The following is a 22,241-nucleotide window of genomic DNA, read 5'->3' on the forward strand; positions in this document are numbered from 1 at the left end:
ACACCCTCGGCCCTGTGGGGGACCACTTACTTGCCAGTAACACCCGGTCTTCCTGCAGTGGCAAATTTAGGGGATTGCTTAGTGATAGAATGAGCTGATGTTATCAGTACCATTTGCAGGCCATCCAAGGGTTATTGGGGGTGGTGGTCTAAGCTCTCAGAAGACCTGCCTTTGTTTCTAGGTAGCTCGCTGACTCCCTTCCCCCCACCCCAGAGGTCCAGGTTCTAGGACTAAGTAAAGTAGAAGAGAATTCTGAGTAGAGAACCAGTGGGTCTGATTGTGACAACACATTTTGGAAGTCCCCAAATGAGTTTTTCTTAATAACACTTTAGGAAACGTGATCTTATTTGTGCTGCTGTATAATTCTCCTCTCTCTCTATGTTGTTCTAGCCAGTTATTTTATGTTGAATGGAGTAGGTAGAAATATCCACGTAAAACTTCAGTGAAAAAAATCAGCGTTGAATGGGGGGAAGAAATTTGGGGAGATACGCATTATCAAGGAGTGAACTCTTCCTCAAAAGTGATTTTTTTTTGGCCACATCTTGCAGCGTGTGGAAGTTCCCAGGCCGGGGATCAAACCCACACCATAACAGCAACCCGAGCTTCTGCAGTGATAATACTGGATTTGTAATCCACTGCACCACAAGGGAATGCCCAAAGTGTTTTTTTCCCCATATATTTGATGATTACTTCTCAAAGGAAAAAACTTTTGTATTTTAAACATTTTTGGGAGTTCCCCTCATGGCTCAGCAGCAATGAACCTGATTAGTATCCATGAGGATTTGGGTTCCATCCCTGGCCTCGTTCAGTGGGTTGAGGATCTGGCATTACCGTGAGCTATGGCGTAGATTGTGGATGTGGCTCGGGTCTGGCGTTGCTGTGGCTGAGGTGAGGCCAGCAGATGCAGCTCGGATTTGACCTCTAGCTTGGTAACTTCCGTGTGCTGCAGGTGCGGCCCTAAAAAGCCCCCCCCCCAAAAAAAAAAGAACATTTGCTTTCTTGTTCTTAGTCAGCAGCAGATATTGATACAGATTGACCATGCCTGATCAGCCTTGATGATTCCACACTGCAATATACTGAAACACTCAGAGACTATTGAAAGAGCCCTGGCTCTTGTGCCCAGACATGGAAACATAAGGACAAGTGCTTCATTTCTTAAATGCAAAGCAGGGACAGTTAAAACTGCTTCAGTGTGTCATGATAATCAACCGACATGACACATGTGAAAATGCATTATAAAACATAACCGGCAATGCCAGCTATGTTTTTTATGTCTCCTGTGTTTTAGTTGCTTCTATGAAGATGTTGTCCATACATAGCGGCTTCCTGATTTTATACTCTGCAGGGGAAGACTTGAGGACACCAATCAGAGTGAATTATACAGATCTTAGACGGCTACCTATCACTGGGGATGTTGCACAAAACAGAGAAAAGAGCATGGAGTTTGTATCAATTCCTGAGTTCAGATCCTAGCTCCATCTTTTATAAGTTGTGTGCCTCCAGGCACTGTTACTTAGCATTCCTGAGCTTACTTTTTCTAGTTTTAAAAAGAGGAATAACATCGTGTATAATAAAGTTTTTTGAGGTCTATATTTCGCAGGTTAGGCACCCAGAAAAATGCCTGGTGCCACTGGGCATTTGCTATTTTAAGTCCTTTCTCAGGAGAATGTTCCTCTGTTAGATCAATAACAGTGTCCTGGATGGTTTGGGGTTGCTGACATCCTGAGTAACTATCTGGTAATTTGTGTTTATGGCCACTCGTGTGTGTGTGTGTGTGTGTGTGTGTTTTGGGTCTGTATGTCATAAGAATGGTCTGTGCTCTTGTAATGACTGAAATGCTCTTGATTTTTATTTCTCTTTAAACAATATAGTGAAAATTTTCTTCTTTCAGGAAACAAGACAAAGATAGGAAAAGACAGGAGAGTGTTGGGGCCCAGTTCTGGCTTTAAACTCAGATGCCTGCAGAAAGTCTGGAACCTCACAGGTGGCTGGTGAGTGACGATGAAGAGGAGGGGGGTGTGTGGGAGCGGGAGGAGGGTAGGGCTTACTCTGGTGCTTTGTTTGCTGTCCTGGAGTTAAACTTCAGGCCCTGGGGCTTTCACCTGGAGAACATGTGCCAAAACTTCTCTTTTCCACAACTTCTATTCAAAAATTCAAGTGTAAGGGCAGCTTTTTATGCACGGTATACAAAGTTAAAATAACACCTTAAATTCCTCTGTGTATAGGTTTGTTTTCTCTCCAAATGGTCAGAGTTACTGAAGGAAACTTAGAAAGAAGGTTATTTGAGGTTCACAAGACCCTCTGGGAAGAGGCCACTTCATCAGACCAGGCTTTGGGACGCTGAGGAAGATCAGTGTAATATCATTACCTGGCGTTAGTGAGAAGGGACCCTCACCAGTTCCCAGGAGATGCCGTGTTGTTACTCACTGCAAACACCAGAATTTGTGAGCAAAGAAAGGAGACCAGACTGGGAATCAAGACGCGTAGCTTCTGGTCCAAGCTCTCCTGCTGCTGGTGTGACCTGGGACCATTCATCTAACTCCTCTCAGTCTGATTCCTCCTTTGTTTAGTAAGGCTAATATCCCCAATTCCTTAGAATCAAAGGTGCAGAAGATACAAACCATCTATATAATGAATGGTGCAAGAATCCTGCAGATTAGAGAATGTTATTCACATTCAAGAACTAATTCATTCTACATAATTTAGCCACATTTAAGTCCTTCCTGGTCCCATGCATGGTATCACATGTTAGAGCAATGATGGTCTTAGCAGTCATCTCACTGAGTGCTCTGACTTTACATCCAGGAAACTGAAGGAGAGTGGCAGAGAGAAAGGGCTTGCCCACGGAGTAATATGGCATATTAGTACCAGGGCTGAGGCTGGAATGAGGAGATCTGATTCCCCTTAGACGCTTCTTTAGAAACAGTGCCTCTTGTAGAGAAGGCACAAAATCAATGATGGTTGAATTCAAAAGAAGCAATGTAAGGTGTTAGGAGACTATGAAATTCAGGAAGAATCAGGTGGGGTATCAAGAGAGGCAGTTGTAAGCCCATCCTGCCTTTCTTGGCTTTGTCTCCAGATCATTATAAACTCTGTCCCCTGTGGGAGGCACACTCTTCAAGTTTCCTTTCTCCATCTTCTAAATTCACACATGACTGTGAGGTCTGAAGACTCTTCAGCACATAGAGCTTTGAGCAGCTGGTCACCTGATCACTTGTAGACAGACCCATGCCTTACCGCTTCATCTGGGAGAAGGAAGTGTGACTCGGATCAGGTCAGCATCTGGGGAAGGACTGGCCTTTAGGTGAGGGTCCTGGCCCAGGAGGGTTCCGTGTACATGGTTTGTCTTTTCTATAATATCAAGACTTCTAAAGAGCAAAGTTGGGACAATTTTCTGTTGATTTCTCTTCCTTTCATATCAGATTTTGTTCTCCATAATGGACTATAGGGTAGCCCATCCCTAGCCCAATGGTCCCAGATTCAGGCCTTCCATGAAGTGTAATCAACAGTTACTGGGCATTCAAGCTTTTGCAGGGTGGCCACTAGATTATTTACATTTATTTTTTATTATTTATTTTTTGGCCACCCTGTGGCATGTGGAGTTCCTAGGCCAGGGATCATCTCTGAGCTGTAGTTCCGACCTGCACCTCAGGTCGAACACTGGATCCTTTAGCCCACTGTGCCAGGCCGGGGATCGAACCCGTGTTTTAGTGCTGCAGAGATGCCTCCAATCCCATTGTGCCACAGTGGGCACTGCTAGATATTTTGAATTTTTGATGCTTTAAATTTCATTTTACATTGAAGCTTCTCCCCTTCCCCAACTCCATCATACCTCAGGCAGGGAAGGCTGTAAGTGGAGGTGCGGGGCTATGGTGATCTTCTCTGTTTGGGGCCTTGTGCTGCTCTTCTCCCCCAGGACCTGTCCCTAGTCAGCTCTGGGCCTTCTAGGGCTGAAAAGGTTTATGGGAGAGATTTAGGGAGCAGGAAAGGTGCAGTTTGTTGGGGCCTGTGGTCATCAGGTTTGCCTTCTGGGGTTGGTGGTAGCTCAGCACTCACACTGGCATTGACTGCTGTTTATTAACACAGTTGATGCCCCTTCATATTGGCTGCTTACGACTCCAGACATCAACCTCTAGCCTTGCTTAGGGTTATCTTGCACCCAGCTCCCAGGAGGATTCTTGGGCAGAATTTTTCATAACATGCTATATTCTGGTATCTTTCTACAGGGTCCTTATGGAACCCAAGGGAAACCCGAACCCAGGCTGTTTCCAGTGCAGCCTCTCTCCCCCCTCTGCTTTTAGGGGGACCCATCACCACCTCCTCTTCTGGGTTTTTCCAAGCTTGGAGCTGGCAGCAGTCTCAGCCTTTTGACCCCAGGTCGAGTTCTCCAAACTGTAACCCTGAAGCCTCCCACAGGTAAAAGGGACGCTATCCCTTTCTTTTCCTTGTGAAGTGTCTTTAGGGGTGGTGTAATGCTTAGCATTCTTGCCAAAGAAATCCTTTCTTTTAGGTCTCTTCAACCTCACAGTTTTTCAGGGTGGATTTTGGACTAAAGATTGCAAATATTGATTTCTGGGATGTTTCCTTTGTAAGCCCTGCATTGGTGGGTTAGCATTTCATTCTATAATGTGTTATTAGGAAGAATCTCATTTTACCTCCTGTTACCCTCCTGCTTGAGGTGCAGGCACATCACCTTGGAACCTGCCTCATCTGCCTGTGGGCAGGTATAAGGGATTTTAAAAGGGGTCATGGGAGGAAAGAAGCTTTGCAAACTCTAATGTCCTGTGGAAATGTCAGGCTTTATTTTTAACACTTTATTTTTAAATATAAATCAGAAATCTTCATGAATAGATAAACCATGTTATCTTATCCTTTAAGATAAACTTGCTGAATCTTTAGTGACATTGACTGGCATTTTTGTTATTGAGGTGATTCATTAGCAAACAGTGATGTCCAAGATCAGCCTGGTTCAAGCCACATGTGTCTCTCTATTTAAAATAGAAACTCTACTTTTATTAATGCTGGATTGTCTTCATGTCAGCAGCGTGGTGGCCTTTGGTTATTCTTTGGCACAGACCAAAAATGTCTCACAGTAGCCCTTGGTATGAACTCTTGGTATCCCATAAAGAGGAAGTATGATTTCGCTGTTTGCAAAGGAATCCAAGACCTGTATGGTTGCCAAGAACTCATAAAGCCAACGAGCCGTATGCATGAAAGCGATCCCTGGGTCTAGTCTTCAGGAAGCCAGGGCTTGCCGATCAGTTTGGGAAACAAATATGAGCAACTGGGGCTTTGGGTTTGAGGGTGCGTGGTGTCTGTAGGTGAGTGGGATTTCTCCTGAAATCACCGTGCCTTTTCTCACAGGTTCTCTGGAAAAACATGAGTGTTTAAACAGGTTTATGTTTTAATATGCTAAACAGCAACTACAGCAAGTAAACAAGCAAATGAAAAGCAGGTAGAGAAAAAGCAGAGGATTGAATGTATGTTTCCAATTTCCAATCTTTCAAGTTTATTTGAAGTTTTAAGTTGTAACCAAAGGATGCTTCCTTCATAGCACTATGTGTTTCACTTTTCCCTCTTCCAGATGTATAATCTCTCAGGATGAGTGAGTACCAGAATGAGGAGGTCGAGTCTTTCCTGACCTTTCTAAACTATAATTTCCAGATAGAATGCCATATCTCTTTTCTTTATATTTGTATATATTAGCCTAGATAAGCTTATCATGTGTGTGCATGTGTCCACGTGTGTGTGCATGTGCTTATGTGTGTGTGTGTACGGATATTAAGAGAAGGAGAGAGAGCATGGGGTGTAGGGATTAATTCTTTTCAAATATAGCCCCCAATATGGCCAAGTCTGACATTTAGTCTTTCAACAAGCATTTATTATCTCCCATATTCCAGGAACTCTGATAGTTTCTGGGGTTGCAGTTAATTAAACCCTGTTCCCTCAAGGTGCTTACATTGGAGTTGAATCTCTTTTACTGTTGTACACGGAGCACAGAGTTTGAAAATTATTCACTATGATACACATTTATTCTTTACATGGTACCCAAACAATGAGACAATCCCTGTTTAACTACGTTTTAGAACTTCAATTTGAAAGTGCTTTTTCCATAAAAAGCATTCCTGTGTGTAGAGGCCGTCATTTTATGAGGAGTGGGACTTTCTCTTATGCAGATTTTCTTTATAAATGTGGAGTCCGTGATGAAGTGGTGAGGGTGGGCGATTTAGTGGGTGGCGGAGAGATACACATGACGTCTTTGGAAGTGGCCAAAATCAACACGAACAAGATGTTCACTATCACAGGTTTCAGAATTTTGAGCCATGGAAGTATTGTGGCTGTGTTTAGGACCAAGAGGCACTGATTTTGATTTTACTATAATATTGCACTCTCTGTCATTGGCAACAGAACTCATCAGAGCATTCTTTTGGCGAGACGAAACAAACTCAGTCTGGTTCTGCTTCATTCTGTAGGAGGGTTGCCTATGGATCTGGAGAGATTAACTCAGTTGATGGGAGACTGAGATGCGGTTCTGACTCCCAGGTAGATAGCAGTCACCTTCACATGAAAGAAAGGGGGTTCCTCTTTGCCTGTGGTGGCCACAGAGCTGATCGTGTGATTATTAGAAATCATGGGAAAGAGGTGAGGGCTTGTTTTCTCCATTCACCTTTCCCGAAGGAGTAATTCAACATACTTTATACAATGACTTTATTTATCTAGTTGCCAAGCTTTTATCAAGCATTGCAGGTTAAGGCCTACCAAGATGGAGCCCGGTGTACAGTCGGTAATTTGTTTCTTGAAAGAATCTTTTTGCATATATCGTGGGCAGGCTCAGAGTGTGGTTGCCTCATTCATTGTTTAGTTGTTCTTTCCCTTTTGAACTGAAATACAAGCCAAGCTTCGGGAAATCGACTTCCAAATTGTAGGGCAGTTTCTTATTTGAACAAAGTTGCACTTAGGAAAAGCCCCATCCTTCCCCATCTTCTACCCAGGTACCTGTCGGGGAGAAATGGGGCCCAGCTGTCATGGGCCCAGCCCCGCCTTACGCATGTCACATGTGAGTCTCTAGTATGCGCTGGATGAAAGTGGGGGTCAGAAGTGAGGGCTGTGGCTTGTGCTAGTGTTATCACACACACACACACACACGTACAGGGGATGCTCTGGGGCTCGTGTTCCAAATAACTGGGCCCTTCCTCACTCCTGAGCCAGACAGGAGTTTGGGAAAGGTATGTGTCCTCTCCCCTTGGAATATGACCTCAGAAAGCCCTGCTTCTGGTCCGCCGACCCCCTTGGGATTAGAGCAGCTGTGTTATGTGAGACCCACTCGTGACTCTGCATGTGCGGGCGTGGACCTTGCTGCCTCACTTACTAATCACCTCCTGTGCTCCAGGCAGGGGTGAGACATCACAGGGACTGAGGAGGTGTGAGGCTCGGGCCTGCCCTCCAACGCGACAGTCTGCAGAAGACACGCGGGCCTGCCTTCCATGCGACAGTCTGCGGAAGACATGTTGGCCTGCCCTCCAACGCGACGGTTTGCACAAGACACAAGTAAAACAGAGCATGTGGTGAATGTGGGGCGGATGAGTGGAGATGGCTGTGGTCAGGGAAGGTACCAGGAGGAACCTGGGTCTGGGGTGGTGAAGCTATGAAATAACGGGGGTGCTTCCTGCTTCCTTATGCGCACATGGAGGGGGCTGGGATTCTCCCCTGAAATCCCCACAGGCGCCTGGGTTTCCCAGGGAGAGTGTCCACCTCAAGGCTACCTTCCCAGCAGCGGCAGAAGGATAGATTTTTAAAGAAATGTCAGCTGCTTCAGCTTGGTGCTCTGCCCTGGGGCCTGGAGAATTCTCAGAGATCCAAGCCGCCCTGGGCTGCTTGCCCTGAATTGCCACTTTTTGATCTCTTCAGGGTTTTCTTTGACCATTTCAATGACAAAAGGGAATTTCTTGGAGGGGGAGTGGGGAGAATATTTTTAGAATGAAGGACATTAAAAAAAGTAAGACAACTACTGCAAGATTTTGAAATTTGACAGAAGCAGACAACATTTTCCATCCCCACCATGAAACTTTGCCCAATTTCTTGGACCTTTAAATACCACAGATAAGCTCTAGTTTCTGGCCAGCGGGGAAAGGGGCTCATGCAGAGATCTGCAGAGGCTCAAAATGACACCTGTGCAGGGGCTGCCAGTGACTCTGCTATTTCAGGCCCAGATTTCCTTCTTTTACCCTAATTAGCTGGATGCTAACCCACTACATGTAAGATTTGGCTTCAGGATACCCAGTTTTAAATTCCAGCTTCCACCATTTCCTGGCTGTGTGACCTTGGGTAAGTGAGTTCACCTCTCTGAGCCTCTATTTCCTTATTTGTAAAATCAGGAAAAGTCCATTCTAAGCTCACACATTCTCTTTGTTCCTCAGGTATTTGTATTGCGGGCCAAGTTGCAGTGAGAGATGCTGGGCATATGACTTGGGGCTTGCAGCTTAATACAAAGACAGGTGATCACAGCAATAATTCTGATACGATGTGAGAAGTGTGCCAGCGTGTTCAACGTGTGTGCAGGGTTCAGTGAAGGCTGAGAAAAAGGGGCAGTGGAGGCAGAGGCAGTGGGTCAGGAGGAGCCTGTGTAAAGAGACTTTGGACCCGAGACTGGAAGGTGACAAGCCAGGGAAGCGTGGGTGGGCGTGAGAGGGGCCACCCAAAGAGATGCTTCTGTCTGAACAAGGGTCCAGAGGTGTGGAGGCGGCCCACGGTCCATGGGGCTCACACTGGGTGGGACTGAAGTGTGCGGAACACGTGTGAGGCGGGCTGGCTGAGGGAGCGCTTGCGCACAAGATCCACACGGCGGACGCAGGGCTGAACTTTGGATGCAACGAGTTTCTTCTCAGCGGCATCTCGCAGGCCAGGCTTTCCTGGCCACTCTCTAGCCCATTCCTCTGCTTTCTTTTCTTCACAGACGTTCTCACTCTGAAAGTATTTATCTACTTTATTTATTTATTTTTGTTCTTTTGCCTTTTCTAGGGCCGCACCTGCGGCATATGGAGGTTCCCAGGCTAGGGGTCGAATCGGAGCTGTAGCTGCTGGCCTACGCCATAGCCACAGCAACTCGGGATCCGAGCCGCATCTGTGACCTATACCACAGCTCACAGCAACACTGGATCCTTAACCCACTGAGCGAGGCCAGGGACCGAACCCGCAACCTCATGGTTCCTAGTCAGATTCGTTAACTACTGAGCCACGATAGGAACTCCTTATTTATCTACTTTAAAATTGAACTTTTAATTTAAACTAAATTATTCTGTCCTCAACTTTATACCTATAGTTGGTATAGAATAGACACAATAACTGTTCAGAGGATGAATAAGCAGCCAAGGAAGATACGCATCTGAAGACAGAATTAGCAGCAGCCTGCATCGTCGACGCTTCTGAGAGATGCCCTAAGAGATGTGGTCCGTTCTGTGCAGGGAAAGGAGTTGCCCTTCTTTTCAGCAGCATGTTTCCCATGAATTTGGGAGTGACTGAATGATCAGTGTCTGTGCATCTCCTGGTTTCTGCGGAGGCAGAAAGAGGCAGTGACCGACTCAGAGAAGCTCAAGAGTAGCAAGAAGGGACGTATCGCTTTCACGATTTTGCCACAGACCCAGAAGTCTCTGTGCTCTTGCTGAGAGGACAGATGTCTGCTTTGTGCCACTGGTATGTTCTGAGGTTTGATACCCACTCGGTTACTCTGCTGCAAAGTACAGGATGTGTTGGGTTCATGTGGCTTCATAAAATACATCCCAATTAAGCTCTTTTCTACTGTCATTCACAGTAGCTGCTACTGTCATTTTTGTTTCCTTTGAGAAAAAATTTTCTGAAGAACTCAGGAGGCCATTTATGAGGACTCCTCCTAACCTTCCAATTAGTGATGAGATCAGAGAGGAAGCATTTGACAGCTTTGTTACTCTTTGAAGGGTGGTTTTTGCACATGCTCTTGTTGAGAGTGCTAGATTCAGACTAGAACAATCTTAGTAACAGTCGTAGTTCTACAAAACCTGGTAGCTGAATTTTCATTTTTCCACTGACTTTTACTCAAAAATGCCAAAAATGCATTTTCTCTGGCTCCAATGACTCTTAAAGTCAGCCAGTTACAGCCTGATATTGACACCACCTCAATCTGGCCAAGTAGCTGATGGCTTGTGCCTCAATCCCAGCAGGAGAGTTTAGTGAAGAGATGACATTCAGAGCAGAGGCAGGGAGAAAGGACCAACGGGCTGTGTGCCCAGGGACAGGCAACCAGGGGAAGCCATTAGGTCTGAGGGGCAAGGCAAAGAAAGGGGCCAGGAGTGTTCCTGGACCCCGATGAGCCTGGGACCCCAGGAGGCAGGATGCGACGCAGGAGCTGGGCTAAAGCTAGAACTAAGATGGGAGGCAGCTGGGAATCCAATGAGGAGTAAAGTAGACACCCCAGCCTCTCTCTTCCTGCCCTTTGCTTTCTGCTGGTGCTTCCCGTTGACCAAAATCGAATGGAAGCTCTGGGCATCGAGCGGAGGGAAGGGCAGACGACTGTTGGAAGATGAGGCAAACAGGGACTAGTCAGCAAAGGACATAAACAGACATAAATGTACCCCCAAGTTCCTTGAACAGAATCTGGCAGTGAGTTCCTTGGTAAAGTGAAGAGCCTCAGATATCCAAATAAACAAATGTCTTCATTCGAGAAACATGCCTCAAGTGCTCGTCTGCAGTTAGGCTCCATATTTGAAGCTGGTAGATTTTATTTCGGGGTTTCTTCAAGTGAGGGTACTTCCCTGCAGAGCCACCCTGGAAATGCACAGAAATAACCGTGAGTCTTCTGGGATTTCTTAAGAGGGTCTGGCCCCAGCTTGGAGGACTTTAACGTCTTCCTGCAGCTCAGCTTGGGCCAGACCTGCGTGTTGTTCAGTGAGTGACCGAAGTCTTTCTGTATCCAGCTGGGTCTTGAGTACTTCGTTTGCACTCAGCCGGGCCAGTCTTTGGTTGTCTGCAGAGACCTACAGAAACAGAACCTTGATTCTCAAACTGGACAGCCATGAGTCATTTCCGTGACTCAAAACTGGGCATGTGGAGAGCTGGGGAAAGGTTTGGCTGGAATGTTTCTAAGCGCTTCCCGCCCCCCCCCGCCTCCCCGCCATGACCTGGGTAAGACTTGCTTGACCAGCTCCAAGGGACTGACTGAGAATTTTAAAGATTCCATTTCCCATATTGTGCGAGTTTGTTTTTGGCCTCTGTCCTTTTATGTTAAACACCATTTGTGTAGTTACTGGGTATTTCGCATAAACTGCTTGATGTTTTTCCAGTGTGGTGCTTAAATTTCTCTAGTAATTGGTGAGGCTTTCTTCACATTGGAAAGAGATTAGTGAGTAGAATAATTGAACCAAAAAGTTAAGCTGGAAGAGACAAAGGGATCATTTAAACTGCTCTCTTTTTAGAGATGGAGAAACCGAAGACCCCAGAGGGCTGGGGATTTTCTCGGGGTCATACCATGAAGATGGGTCAGAGCCAGAGGTACAGTGGGGCAGGTCAAGAATGGTTGAGAGTCACTGCCAAAGGCTCAGTGGCATCTTCTCAGTGGTCCTGCTATTCTTCCTGGAACATTTTCTTTTTCTTTTTTTTTTGTCTTTTTGCTATTTCTTGGGCCGCTCCCGAGGCATATGGAGGTTCCCAGACTAGGGGTTGAATCAGACCTGTAGCCACTGGCCTACGCCAGAGCCACAGCAACGCTGGATCCGAGCCGCATCTGCAACCTACACCACAGCTCACAGCAACGCCGGATCGTTAACCCACTGAGCAAGGGCAGGGACCGAACCTGCAACCTCATGGTTCCTAGTCAGATTCGTTAACCACTGCGCCACCACGGGAACTCCTTTCTTTTTTTTAAATAATGATTTTTATTTTTTCCATTATAGCTGGTTTACAGTGTTCTGTCAATTTTCTATTGTATATCAATGTGACTCGGTTACACATACACGCATACATTCTTTTTTCTCACATTATCATGCTCCATCGGAAGTGACTAGATGTAGTTCCCAGTGCTATACAGTAGGATCTCATTGCTAATCCATTCCAAAGGCAGTAGTTTGCATCTGTTAACCCCAAATTTCCAATCCATCCCAATCCCTTCCCCTCCCCCTTGGCAACCACAGTCTGTTCTCCATGTCCATAATTTTCTTTTCTATGGAAAGGTTCATTTGTGCTATATATTAGATTCCAGATATAAGTGATATCATATAGTATTTGTCTTTCTCTTTCTGGCTTACTTCACTTAGTAAGAGAGTTTCTGGTTCCATCCATGTTGCTGCAAACGGCATTATATTGTTCTTGTTTGTGGCTGAGTAGTATTCCATCTTCTTATTCCAGTCATCTGTTGATGGACATTTGGGTTGTTCCCATGTCTTGGCTATTGTGAATAGCACTGCAATGAACAGTGACATCCTCTCAGTGGTTGTGCTGTTCTTCCTGGAACATTTTCAGTGGCAGGTGAGCCTTCCCTAATGCAAGCAACCAGAGCATGGCTTGAGCTCCTCTCACAGGTTCTTGGGGCTGACCTTCATCTCTACCCTCTGTTGAATACTCAGGAAGAACAGAAGGTTTCTCTCATATAGTTTAGAAATTGATGCTGGATGGAACACTTCACCTTTTAAACCCTTAAAATAGGAAGAGCTTGGGACACGAGGACCTGAGATTCATGTCTAGTTGGTCATGCTGCAAGACTTACAAACTCTGCCACCCCACTAGTATTCTTTGCTTGCAGCAGTGAAATAAGAGCTAACATTCAGTGGGTACTTACCAGGCACTACTTGTTGTTTTAAGCAATTTACATTATTAACTAATTTAGTCTTTATGAAGACCCGATGAGGTAGATACTATTTTTATTCCTATTTTCAGATGAGGAGCATGAGCTCAGAGGTCACATGACTTGCTCAGGATCACAGAGCTAGTAAGTGGCCACAATAGAATTTAAATCTCGGTGTCTTGACTTCTCAGCCTGTGTTCTTGACCAGGGAGCTAGAGGGCCTGTTTTTTTCAGTATTACCATTGCTGCATTCGTGAGCTGTGGTTTGTTTTCTGATGACCCTCCAGTGCAGCGCTTCAAGTGTTTCTGTCTGCTCCAAAAAACAATAGGAATAAATTTTTTAAAACCTTTCTTATTTAATTAAATTAATTAATTTATTTTCGGTCACACCGGATAGATCCTTTACCCACAGTGCCACCAGTGAATACATTTTTGAGGTTTCAGCGGCTGAGTGTTCACTATGCCCCAGCAGCCTTCACCTAAAAGGCTTTAAAGCCAGTGTGTAGCCGGTCTATACAGGCTTTCTCTGGCCCCTGAATTGGACAGCTTTGTGCAGTGAACCAATTGCATATATAAACAGCCCAGTTCAGAGTGTTCTGGTTCAGTGGCACAAGTAGAGCTTACTCTGTTCTTAGGTTTCCAAGAAGCTTTTTATGAGTTTTTAGGAAGAATATTATTGTGTTATTACTAAGTTTTGAAAAACCACAGTTAATAATTACAGCAAAGATTTTTCTTAGATAGCATGGATGGGCCATGTTGCAAGACCACAGTGTTATTATTTCCATTTTCTGGCTGGAGAAAAAGAGACCCCGGCTCACATTATACAATGATAGGAGCCATAATGAACTGTGAGCTCCCTTCCTGACTCTGCCTCCAACTAGATGTATGACTTTGGGCATGTCCTTTTCTCTCTTTGGCTCTCTAGCTTTCCATTTATCACATACGAGGCTGAATTCGACATCTGAGTTCTTTTCCAGCTCTGAAAAGAAATGACTTACTAAGATCAAAGCAAGTTGCTTGTTAATGGACGTGTTTTATAGATGACATGGTTCAAAAAAGGATTTGAGGTAGCTTATCGGATTAAAGTGCACTCAAACCAGGATGGTTAAAAATAACAAGAGAATTGAAGATAATAAAAAGCAATGCAGAAGAGATGCTTCAGGCACCAAGACTGAGTGAGTCACTGAGGGTCAATGTTATGTCTGGAGTCCCATAATCCTAGGATGTTGCTGCTGAAATTAACCCGAGAGACCGTGGCTTATCCGCATACATCCCAGCTTCTTAAGTTTCTCCTCCAGAGCATCCTGCTAGTAAGTGTTTGTTGTTTCCAAATGAAGCAGACTTGGAAATCTATCTTTCTGACCCATAGGATTGGTGAGGCCAGAGCTTTTGGCTGTTACAACATGAACAGATTTGGCAGCTCAGCCAGGAGTGGACCCTGGTCTCCTGCCTTTTTCCAGTGTTTTGTCCATGGCAACTTCCACCTCCTGTAGTGACAGTGACTCTTCAGCATATGGAAATATAGAACTGACAGGGATTTTTACTATATAAAGTTTTTTCCATAAGCAGGATCTCTGATTCTCTTAATCTCCTAAAGGGTAGGCAGGAAAGGTACTATAATTCCTATAGTGTATCTGGGTGAACAGGCTCAGAATTGCTGGGGTATTTTTCCCAAATTACTGGAGCTCTAGCTTGGAATCTAGCTTGCTGACTCTGGGGTGTCTGGTTCTGGCCTTGTGCCATCGAGGTGCCTGGGCTCCATGTGTTCTAGGTCGATGTGCCAACAGTACAGGTCTCAGGAGGTAAGGTCAAAGCAGCTTGTCCCAGTCAGCCCAGCCCACATATGGCCAAATGACCACCTGGGAGAACCTTGGGAAGCAGAGTGATGGGGCTCCCCAGCATTGAACCCTGGCCCCAGATGCCAGGGCTTGTACTCAAACTCTGTCATCTCTGATGTTACTTTAAGGCTCTGTAAGTACATGAAACTTCATGCTTCAGGTCTTGGGACTGAGACTGATGATACTGCAGGAAAGCCAGAGTTTGAAGCAGGTTAAACCTCTCTGGGCCCAGTAGGGGCTTTTCATCAAATTCAGCTGTGGGAAACCCTTGAACTAGACCACATTGCTACTGAACATGTCATCAATCAATCAACGTGTATTTCTTGAGACAGCAGTGTGAGAGTTCAATGAGATCGCCTCAGTGACAGGTTGGGAGGGCAGCATGGTGTGAGCAAAGCCATGGGCTCTAGGGACAGTCAGAAGTAGGTTTGAAGACTGGCCTGTATTTTATGAGCTGTGTAAGCCTGACCAAGTCACCTGACCTCACTAAGCCTCAGTTTATCCATCTATAAAATGAGGAAAATAGACCTCATCAGGCTTTTGGAAAATCGCTTATTCCCTATTAATTTCCTCTCCTTTGTCTAACGTTTTAAAAAAGTATAAAGTAGGAATTCCCATCATGGCTCAGCAATTAACGAACCCGATTAGGACATGGACATGGGTTCAATCCCTGGCCTTGCTCAGTGGGTTGAGAATCCGGTATTGCCTTGAGTGTGGTGCAGCTCGGATCTGGTGTTGCTGTGGCTCTGGCGTAGTCTGGTGGCTACAGCTCCAATTGGATGTAGGCTGGTGGCTACAGCTCCTATTGGACCGCTAGCCTGGGAACCTCCATATGCCATGGGTGTAGCCCTAAAGAGTCAAAAAAAAAAAAAGTATAAAGTAACAAATCATTGACAGTTATCAGGGGAGGGGAGGTAATTGAGGGTTTCAGGGCTTAGCAAGAACTTCTTGGACAAGGTGGAGATGGAGTTTTTTGAGTAGATGAGAGCGGGTGATGGTGATGGCAGAAACAGGGACTCCAGGTGACAGGGCAGTAGAAGCAAAGACTGGGATGTTTTTAGGACAGCCTAAGGATTCATTTGACCAGAGTAGGTAAGAAATAAGGAAAATAATGATAACCAGTGTTCAGTGGGCGAGGCAGCAAGAGGCACGAACTAATATAGACCTATTACACTGCTTGGTTGAGAGTGCTGTAATCTTCCTCACGAATGGAGTGATAGGATGGGGGGCTGGAACTATGTCTTCTTTTTTTGGATCAAATTTCCACAAAATTTTTAGCATAGGGCTTGATGTTTAAGTCTGCTCAGTAGTCATCTATGACAGAATAAACCAGTGCTTAGGGAGAGTCAGTCTGGCGATGCTGTGTGTGATGTTAACAGCTCTTTCAAGGTAGATCCTCACACCAGATAGCGAAGGACTCAACTCAGTCAGTGGGAGGAACTGATGAGGCTAGGCTGGATCCGGGTTTCCACAGTGATTCAGGCTCGCTGCATTTATTTCATTTAGATTTTTAACTTGTGCTTTCTAGAATAGAGGAAGTATGCATGCTGGTTGAAAAATACTAACACTAAAGAAATTACCACTAGTGCTTTTCTTTCCTAGGCTTCTGCCACTTTCTCAGGCTTCTTGTGTTCCTTATGGACCATTTTGTCGGCCTGAAAATACATATATAACATCCCCTGTCATATACACGTGTAGTGCTTTTAATACATTTTAGTGAGGTAAGATTTCCATAAAATAAAATGTACCAATTTTAAGTTTGGTGTGTCATTAGTTTTAACAAATACACATACCTCTGTCCTATGTCGTTTTAAAACACAGGAATGAGAGCCTAATGCACATACTACTCTGCAGCTTGTTTAGGCATTCAGAAGTGTGTTGCAAACATTTTTTCTTTTCATGACACTGACATCTTTTTAAATTATTACATGATTCTCTGGTATGGATACTTTTAATTTATTTAACTATTTTCTTACAGATGGATAATTATATTCCCTTCATTATGTTTCACAATTCAAATGGAATAATGAAGATCCCTTCACACATTTATTTATTTCAGGGTTGCACCCATGGCATATGGAGGTTCCCAGGCTAGGTGTCAAATCAGAGCTGTAGCTGCTGGCCTACACCACAGCCACAGCAACGCAGGATCCAAGCCGCACCTGTGACCCACACCACAGTTCATGGCATTGCCAGCTCCTTAACCCACTGAGCGAGGTCAGGGATTGAACCTGCTTCCTCATGGATGCTAGTTGGGTTCATGAACCACTGAGCCACAAAGGGAACTCCTTGTCTTTGATATATTAACAGGTGTTTCTATAAACTGGATTCCCAGGGTAGAATTTTTGGTCAAAATTCTTGAAACTAAAATAAATAAATAAAGGAGAGAGAGTAAAGGCATCCTTGGAGATATTGTGGGTTTGGTTCCAGACCACTTCAATAAAGCAAATGTTGCTATAAAGTGAGTCACACAAATTTTTTGGTTTCTTGGTGCATGTAAAAGTTATGCTTACACTACAGTATGTGAAATGTACGATAGCATTATATCTAAAAAAATAACATATCTTAATTTAAAAATATTTGTTGTTGTTGTTGTTGTTGCTATTTCTTGGGCCGCTCCCGCGGCATATGGAGGTTCCCAGGCTAGGGGTTGAATCGGAGCTGTAGCCACCGGCCTACGCCAGAGCCACAGCAACGCGGGATCCGAGCCGCGTCTGCGACCTACACCACAGCTCACGGCAACGCCGGATCGTTAACCCACTGAGCAAGGGCAGGGACCGAACCCGCAACCTCATGGTTCCTAGTCGGATTCGTTAACCACTGCGCCACGACAGGAACTCCTAAAAATATTTTATTGCTAAAGAATGCTAACCAGCATCTGAGTCTTCAGTGAATTGTAATCTTTTTGCTATAATAATCAAAGATCACTGATCACAGATCACCATAATAAATGTAATAATGAAAACATTTGGAATACTTCAAGAATTACCAAAATGTGACACAGAGACATGATGTGAGAAAATGCTGTTTGGAAAAATGGCACTATAGACTTGCTTGAGGCGTGATTGCCACAAACCTTCAATTTGTAAAAAATGCAACATTTGTACAATAGACTGAGGTGTGCTGCTCACCTTTCTTGGGCCGCTCCCGCGGCATATGGAGGTTCCCAGGCTAGGGGTCAAATTGGAGCTGTAGCCACCGGCCTACGCCAGAGCCACAGCAATGTGGGATCCGAGCCGCGTCTGCAACCTACACCACAGCTCACGGCAACGCCGGATCCTTAACCCACTGAGCAAGGCCAGGGATCGAACCTGCAACCTCATGGTTCCTAGTCGGATTCGTTAACCACTGTGCCACGACGGGAACTTCTAGTTTTCTATTTTCTATATAGCAGTGTGTAATTACATGTTGATTTAATTTGCATTTCCCAAATTGCTAGAGAAGATGAACATTTTAAGTTTATGTTTATTGTCCATTTGTATTTCATCTGTGAATTAACTGTCCTTATATTTTGTCTATTTTATACCTGTTTTTCTATTTCCTGTTGATTTGTAGAAAGTCTTTATATTAGGTCTTTTCTCCCCCTATTAAGCACTCAAGGTAATATGTTAAAGGGTTTCCTAGAGCAATCCTGCTCAAAGTTTAGTGTGCTGAAGCATCACTTGGGGATCTTGTTTAAACAGAGACTCTGATTCAGAGGATCAGGAAATGGTCCTGAGAATCTGCGTTTCTGACAGACTCCCAGGGGCTTCCAATGCTGCTGGTCCACATACCATACTTCGAGTAACCAAGTCTTAGGGTTTGTGAATATTGAGGGGTAAGATTTCATCATGCTTAAGGAACAAAGTGGTTGATCTTTCTTTTGTTAAGTGAAAGCGCGAGGAATGATCTAAAGAAAGTGATCAGTGTGGAAAGAGAAAGCCAACTGTAGTTGTGGAAATGACTGGAGTCACAGTCTTCCTAGGGAGTTCACGCCTGCTGATGTGGTGGGAGGTTGGCTTTTGAGTTTTAAGTCCCATCTCTATTTACCTTTAGGTCACATTGCTTTCAGTTTCCACCCTGAGAATTAAAAAAAGAGAGTAATCCCTGCTGTGATTCTTATGCAGAGCTTTTTTGAAGATCAAAGGATAATTATTGATATGTCTTGTGACCTGTAACAAGCCAGAACTCAGGAGGCATTGCACCTGTCCAGGCAAAGCCTCTGGAAGAACATGAGCATCCATGTGGCCACTTTGGCCAGTGAAGGCAAAGTGCTTGGCAAAGTTTTGTATTGCTCCCCAAATTCTTAGATGAACTCTTTGCCTTAGAGTTTGGATCCTCATGAGTGTATCTGTATCACTTTGGACTTCAGTTTTACAGTAGGGGACCATTTTAGGATTCCCTAAATGTTTATCTGTGGCAAATGTCCTGGGTTGATTCTGCTAGGTCATCACAGTACAATTACCTGGGTCTCTCTTTTTTTCTCTCTCTCTTTTTCTCCCTCCCCACCAATTCTCTCTCTCTCACACACACACACCCTGAGCCAAAATAGAATTCCTAAATTACCATGGTAATTATAATACAATGTACCCCATCATGGCTCAGTGGTTAACGAATCCGACTAGGAACCATGAGGTATTATGCAATTATAATACAATATAATACAAATGCGGTACAATGAAGTGTGGCTTATGAGAGTGTGGGTTGTCCCAGTTGGCTGACTATAGCCGACAGTGACTGGCTTTTTATCAGAAGTGTTTCCTCTTTTTCTGAAGACATAGCAAGACAATATTCTGACTGCATTCTTTGATTAATATACCCTGAGTGGGGCTCACCTGTGTCATTCCGGGCCGAGATTTTTTTAAGTGGATTTGGCTTTTCCATTCTCTGATCCCCGTGTTACTGGGCTGAACGTGGGATTCCATTGTCCTAGCAGAGAGCTGAGCATGTGACAGAGAGATCGTGGGTCACTGAATCTCACGTGAAAGGCCTGCCACCAATCTGTACCACCTATTTTGGACCTCATGTGAGCAATTTATTTATTTATTGTGTTTGACACATTATATATTTCAGAGCTTATTCATGGTAGTAATTAGAGTTGCCTTTACTAATGCACTCTAATGCACATAAATCATTGAGATATTTTTCAATCAATATCCACCATAAACATTGTAATTCCCTGAGTAATCTACTAAATGCTTACATGGAATAGATAAGTAAAAGAAAAAAGGTGAATGCTATAATCTGATGAGTATGGTTGGAGAGTCTTTGCAAGGAAGAGCATTTGACATATGGGGAAACTTCCAATTGTCATTAATTTCAAAACTTCATTAACTTTTGGTACCACCTCAAACCAGCCAGAATGGCCATCATCAAAAAGTCTACAAATAATAAATGCTGGAAAGGATGTGGAGAAAAAGAGAACCCTCTTACACTGGTGGTGGGAATGTACTTTGGTGCAGCCAGCATGGGAGGCAGTATAGAGGTTCCTCAAAAAAACTGAAATAGAACTCCCATACTATCCATCAATCCCACTCCTGGGCATCTACACAGAGAAAACCATAATTTGAAAGGATACATACACCCCAATATTCATCACAGCACTGTTATAAGAGCCAAGACATGGAAGCAACCTAAATGTCCATCAACAGAGGAATGGATAAAGAAGATGTAGTGAATATTACTCTGCCATAAAAAGAATGAAATAATGCCATTTGCATCTCTATGGATGGGCCTAGAAACTATCATTACTAAGTGAAGTTAATCAGACAGTGAAAGACAAACATCATATGATGTAACCTATATATGGAATCCAAAAGAAAAGAATACAAGTGAACTTATTTGCAGAATGGAAACAGACTCACAGACTTTGAAAAACTTGTGGTTACCAAAGGGGACAGGTGGGGAGTGGAAGGATTTGGGATTGGCATATGCACACTGAGGTATATGGAATGACTGGCCAACCAGGGCCTGCTGTATAGCACAGAGAACTATATCCAGTATTCTGTGATAATCTATGTAGGAAAAGAATCTGAGAGAGAATGGATATGTGTATATGTATGACTGGGTCACTTCTTTTGTCACAACCTTGTAAATTGTACTTCAATAAAACTTAAAAGAAATAAAGACATAAAAAACTTCATTAACTTTAAAAAATTTAATTTTATTGTGGTATAGTTGATTCACAATGTTGTATTAGCTTCAAGTTTACAGGAAAATGAATCGGTTATATGTATACATATATCTATTCCTTCTCCCCATATAGATTACTGTAGAAATTGAGATCTCCCTGTGCTCTAGAGTGGTCCTTGTTAATTATCTATTACATATGTACATGTTAGTCCCATCTTCGCAGTTTATCCCTCCCCACCACAGTTTCCCCTTTGTAATTCTTAAGTTTGATTTTGAAGTCTGTGAGTTTGATTCTGTTTTATAAATGTTTCTTTTGTATCATTGTAGTTAAATTCCACATATAAGTGATATCATATGGTATTTGTCTTTCTCTGTCTGACTTACTTCACTTAGTATGATAATCTCTAGGTCCAACTTCGCTGTTGCTGCAAATGGCATTATTTTGTTGTTTTTTACGGCCGAGTAGTGTTCCATTGCAGATAGATAGGTACCACGTCTTCTTAATGCATTCCTCTGTTGATGGACATTTAGGTTGATGTCTTGGCTATTGTAAATAGTGCTTCAGTGAACACTGGGTTGCATGTATCTCTTTGAATTATGGTTTTGTCTGAGAATATGCAAAGGAGTAAGATTACTGGGTCATATGGCAATTCTATATTTAGTTTTCTGAGGAACCTCTATACTGTTTTCCATAGTGGTTATACCAGTTTACGTTCCCCCCAACAGTGTAGGAGAGGTCCCTTTTCTCCACACCCTCTCTTGCCTTTGTTATCTGTAGAGTTATTAATGATAGCCATTCTGACAGGCATGAGGTGGTACCTCATTGTAGTTTTGATTTGAATTTCTCTAATAACTAGTGATGTCGAGCATTTTTCGTATGCTTTTGGCCATATATGTCTTCTTTGTCTATATATATCTTCTGACCATGTTTTGATCATGTTGGGTTTTTTTTGTTTTTTGTTTTTTGTTTTTTTTGACAAAAGCTGTGTGAGATGTTAGTATATTTTGGAGATTAATCCCTTGTCAGTTGCTTTATTTGCAAAGATTTTCTCCCACTCTGTGGGTTGTCTTCTTTTTTTATGATCTTCAAAAGCTGTTAAGTTTAATTAGGTCTCATTTATTTTTGTTTTTATTTTCATGATTCTAGGAAGTGGATGAAAAAAGACATATGTCGCAATTTATGTCAGAGAGTATTTGGCCTATGTTTTCCTCTAGGAGTTTTATAGTATCAGGCCTTACATTTAGGTTTTTAATCCATTTTGAGTTTATTTTTGTGTATGGTATTAGAGGATATTCTAATTTCATTTTTATACGTAGCTGTCCAGTTTACCCAGCACCACTAATGGAAGAGACTTTTTTCCATTGCATATTTTTGCCTCCTTTGTCATAGATTAGTTGACTGTAGTTGCGTGAGTTTATCTCTGGGCTTTCTATACTGTCCCACTGATCTATATTTCTGTTTTTGTGCCAGTACCATAATGTTT

At 43.6% G+C, this 22,241-nt stretch overlaps 1 long non-coding RNA gene across 1 annotated transcript in view; it reads left to right on the top strand.

Moving 5' to 3' along the window:
- The window catches only part of LOC125128320 (uncharacterized), a 159,843-nt gene that overhangs the window by 50,469 nt on the left and 87,133 nt on the right, over positions 1-22,241 (top strand). Inside the window, exons 2-3 of the long non-coding RNA XR_007135201.1 lie at positions 1,892-1,991; positions 4,227-4,416. This is a non-coding gene — a long non-coding RNA (uncharacterized LOC125128320). The remainder of the gene's footprint in view (positions 1-1,891; positions 1,992-4,226; positions 4,417-22,241) is intronic.

The sequence above is a fragment of the Phacochoerus africanus genome, chromosome 5 (genome assembly GCF_016906955.1).
Source record: "Phacochoerus africanus isolate WHEZ1 chromosome 5, ROS_Pafr_v1, whole genome shotgun sequence".
Taxonomy (NCBI): Eukaryota; Metazoa; Chordata; class Mammalia; order Artiodactyla; family Suidae; genus Phacochoerus; species Phacochoerus africanus.